Source organism: Schistocerca nitens, chromosome 7, assembly GCF_023898315.1.
Source record: "Schistocerca nitens isolate TAMUIC-IGC-003100 chromosome 7, iqSchNite1.1, whole genome shotgun sequence".
NCBI lineage: Eukaryota > Metazoa > Arthropoda > Insecta > Orthoptera > Acrididae > Schistocerca > Schistocerca nitens.
This window is the reverse complement of record NC_064620.1, coordinates 363,666,034-363,671,228: the sequence shown is the minus strand read 5'-3', so window position 1 is coordinate 363,671,228 and position 5,195 is coordinate 363,666,034.

The window sequence follows — 5,195 nt, the reverse complement described above, 5'->3', positions numbered from 1 at the left end:
CTTATTACACACTTTTGCATACTAAAAGGTTCTGCTCAGTTTGTTGAGTTACCCATGAATTTTATCCCATATGACATAACAGAATGAAAATCAGAAAATAATGCATATTTTTTTAAATATTTATATCTCTTACATCAGACACCATTCTCACTGCAAATACAGACTTTTTTTGGGGTTTCAGCAGTTATTGTGGCGTGTCCATCCCAACTGAATTTATTATTGAGTTGTAATCCCTAAAATTTAATACTGACAATCTTCAATCTGCATGTCTTCGTATGTTATATACATGCTGGAAGGAAATCTCTTACAGGGTCTGACTTGCATATAGTGGTTCTTTCAAAGTTTAATGACAGTGAATTAACTTTAAACCATTTACTGAAGTCAGTGAAATTTGATTATCAGTCATTTCTAAATCTATACATGACTTGCTATTTATTGGAATATTTGTATCAAACAAAACAAACTTAGCATCTGGCAATGTAACAGACGATAGGTCATCAATGTACACAAGAAAAAGCAACAGACCCATGATGGAACCTTCAGCAACACCACAAGTGATTACTTCCCAATCTGATGAAGACTGACTGCTTACTGCATAGGTATTACGCATCTACATCTAATACTCAAGCCGTTTCGCAGCATTGCCAGTGACACCATAATATTCTAATTTACTTGCTGTGATTAACACAGTCAAAGGCTTTTGACAGGTTAAAGAAAATGCGAGTAGTTTCTAGTTTTCTTCTTGTCTAATGAAAGAAGTACACTCTCACTGTTGGTGTAAATAGCTTCCTCTTTGTCAGAACCCTTAATAAACCCAAATAATAAACCCATCTTATGACTAAAATAATATATTAATTACAATCAGATGCTTAAGGAGATACTTGAACACAACCTTCTGAAATATTTTTGAAAAAGCTGGCAAAAGTGAATTTGGTCGATAGTTTGATGGTATTTCTTTATCCCCCTTCTTGTAAAGAGGCTTAACTTCAGCATATTTCAGCCAGTCTGGAAATGTTCCACTGATAAAAGATTGATTACACAAATAACTTAAGATAGAACTCAGCTTGCATGAACACTTTTTGATTAACTTCGTTGATATGTTGTCATACACAGTGGAATACTTAGATTTTTATGGATTTTTTGATGGATTCTACTCCTCTGGGGGACTTGTAAAGACTGTTCTCAGAAACTTCATTGCACTGTTCACCAAACAAGATAACACTAAGCTGTCAGTAACAGAAACAAAGTACTTGATTAAGGAGTTTGCAATACTACATGCACTAGTTACCAATGTCTTATTAATTTTCTTTTTGGCCCTACCTATGTTCACTATATCCCATTCAGTTTTTATTTTGTTGCCTGATGTAATTATCTTTTCCTTTTAATAATGCTGCTTTGATTTCTGGATTACTTGTTTCACTATTTTGTAGTATTCTTCGTAATGAATTGCATTGTTAACATCACAGCTGGTCCTAGATAGTAGATACAGTCTCCTTTTTGTCCCACATGATATCTTTATTCCTTGTGTAATCTAGGGTTTATTTTTTATTTCTTTTTGATTTGAGCTACCTTTAGGGGGAAACAATTTTCAAAAGAGGAAGTAACTTTATTAATGAATGATTTGTATTTTACGTTTGAGTCAGAAGTATTGTAAACATCTATCCAGCTCGTATATTAATCTCATTATTCTTTAAATCAAAACAGTTTCTACAAATGTGGCAACTCCTCCTTTCTCTGTATTTTTTCCACAGAGGTAGGAAGCCTACTTGAACCTTGTAACATTTAACATATCTATATCAGTGGTCACATGATGTTCAGAGAGGCAGATTATATCGACTAGTTTGCTCAACTCTAATTCTCCAACACGAGTAAGCAACTCATTAAGGTTACCTCACAGTCCTCAGATATTCTGATGCAATGAAGATAATTGATTTTGTGCACTGGCTGAATTACAACTGGACGAACCTAATTTTCCTGTCAGTTTTTGAATCTCTTTAGTTTCAACCAAAGACTGTCTACGTGAGTTGTGTACATTAAAATTTGCTTTCTCGCTGCATGTTCTAAATGATAGTGGAACAATCAATACTTGAAGTGGAATATAACGATGTGAATCATGAAACTGCAGCAAAACCATTGTTGTTCAGTTCTTGTCGAGAATTAATTCAAAATATTTTATCATACGTGGAAACTCATCAAAAACACTGAAAAACATTAAAAGTGTGGTTTTCAGCTGAATGGTGGGCATGAGTCGTCTTCGCTCTTTCACAATGTTCACAGCAGATTTTATTCCAGCAGCTGATGATGCTGAGGCGGAAAATTTTCACTCTATTCGGTATAAAATCCTCTCCAAATACATATTGCCGTCACTCATATGTATTACATGCCGCATCTGTCTAGGATTTTAGTAATAATAACAATAAACTATGTAAAATGTTGTAATATAATAATGATAATAACGTGTTGAGGTCGGTGCTAGAACATCACTTTAGTAAAACATGCAAAAAACTACGCTACAGAGAAATACGTAATGAGAAAAACATTTGTAAGTATAATAGAAATCGACATGTGTGGTAAAGTTTATTAAAGAATTATAATAAAAACAAACTATTACAACCTTGACAACGTCATAGTTTAGACGATAAAATCAAAGCGTCCACTTACCATTCCTCCCTACCCCTCTCTCATCTCTCTGTCTCTGTCTGTCTCCCTCCCTCCCCTCCACCTCTCACTCCTTCCTCTTACACACACACACACACACACACACACACACACACAGACGACTTTAAAAAAACTGAAGATGCCTTCTCAAATTGGCAACCCTCAAAACCTGCACGGTAAACAGATGAATCAATATAAACACTGTGCTGAACGCGGGACACTTTTAAATACAGATAAATTTCGTCGAGAAGTTCAACAAAGTGGGATTTAATGGAGATGAGGCCAGTGCAGAGTAAGAAAAAGTAGTTTCAACGATACAATTGAAAGAAAATGAGCCCTCAGTCACTATTTTTAACAAATTAACCTAGTTTCGACACTGTTAGGAGTGTCTTCCTCAGAATTTAAATCAATGAAAATATAGACCATTCTTTGATTTAAATTCTGAGGAAGACACTCCTAGCAGTGTCGAAACCAGGTTAATTTGTTTAAAATAGTGACCGAGGGCTGATTTTCTTTCAATTGTAAATATTCACGGTCTGTGAACGTGCAGCCGTGTACAAGATTTTGGGTTTCAACAATGACGAAAAACTGCCGGGAGTGAATGGATATCGAAGCTCCTTCCGACCTCAACTTTCGCGACAACCCTAGGAAAAACAGTGGTTTGTACGATATGTAAACAAGACGCAGGAACCACGTAGGTAAACCGCACACCAACTTTACGAAGAAATATTGCTTTTAACCTATCAAGAACAAAATGCACAGAATGTCTCTATATTTCCAGAATGATCACGAATGATATTTTGTAAATAAAAGCGATACGCATCTGGAGTAAAATACTATTTAATAACAGTGAGACTGAAAAATCACTAAGAATTAATTATAATAGCTGCCGTGGCGGTTGGGCATACAACCAAGCTTATTGAGAGGTTATATTCGCCTTAAATAATTACAACTTTTTTAAAAAGTTACCAAGCTGATTCATGGTTTTGTATCTGAATTTCATGCACGTGCTACAGCAACAGGAATCCTGGTCTTGAAGTAATAAGGCAAACCAGATGAAAGTTTTGAAATTTTTCTACAAAAAATGGAAGTGTAGGAACAGGGAGTAGCTCAATTAACACAATATTTGTACACTTCAGTACCTCCTATTAGTTGTTAGAACATACAACTGTAGTCTAGTCCAGCAATAAAATACAAGAAGTAACTATAGTTTAGGATTTTTAACAAAATGCATTATAATCGGGAAAGGCGAACCCACATCCAAAATTTAATGGCTTTCCTTATTTCACACACGTTTCTAAGGTGTCTGTGACATGAAAAGGAAAAAAAAAATATTAGAATTTTTTTATGTGTGAGATGCAATTAATAATGAGTTGTGGTATTATGAATTCTGTAATAACTTTATTTACAGCGATGAAACATGTGAGTTATTGGAACATGTGAGATGTTAGTGAAAATTCATTTGAAGATGCAGACCAAAGATAAATATTCAGAGACAGTCGTATGATGCTGTTCAGTAAATGTTCTGAACAAAATATGCAGCAAAAAGGCCCCTGTTTTCTTGCCTATAATGTAAATATTAATTTCTTTCTGCAAACAGTTTCATTGGATGTCGACGCCGTCAAGTTTCTCTTCAGTGTTACTTGTTTTAACACATACTATACTATACTATGAAATGAGCGTATGACATCGTTGGCAAGGAGGCCCCATTCGGGAGAGTTCGGCCACCAAGTGCAAGTCTTATTTCATTCGAAGCCACACTGGGCGACTTGCGCGCCGGTGATGAGGATGAAATGATGATCAGGACAACGCAACACTCAGTCGACGAGCGTAGAAAATCTCCAACCCGGCCGCAGATCGAACCCAGGCCCGTTTGCATGGGAGGCAAGCACGTTACCATCCAACTAAGCAGGCAGACACATACTGTATGTTAAGCAGCCATGCAGTTATTTATTTGCTACACCTTTTTCTCTTTTTCTCTCTATAGTTTCTTTTATTACGCTTGTTCACTAGCATACCAGCATAATTCTTCTCAGTTTCTGCAGTTACTGCTTCACCTAAAAATTAATTTATATTATGTTCTCGTTGGTGTGCAAGACAATTGTTCACATAATTTACCAATATACTCAATTCTTTAGTAGAAGACTGAAAATGCTATTTCTAGCACATGGAAAAGCTGTGGATCGGGCGGTGATTTTCCAACTCTTCAACCACATTGGTATCAACGCATTGTTATATTCCATGTACCTTACTTTCTATACATCGGAAATAATCTATTGTTGGGCTCAGTAGTGGGTGTAGTATATAATACGGTAGACTATAGTCAGGTACAAAGAGAAAATTTAAACCTGTGTACACCGCAACTTCGAAACTTTTAAACAGTTACAATATCAAGAAGGACTTAGCAAAATATAAATTAAATATTTAACTTATTTCTCGTACACAGCAGATTCGTCACTGTCTGGATCAGGGATGGCGAACCAATGGCACGCGTGCCATGAGTGGTACGCAGCCAATAATTTGGGGATGGAATTAAA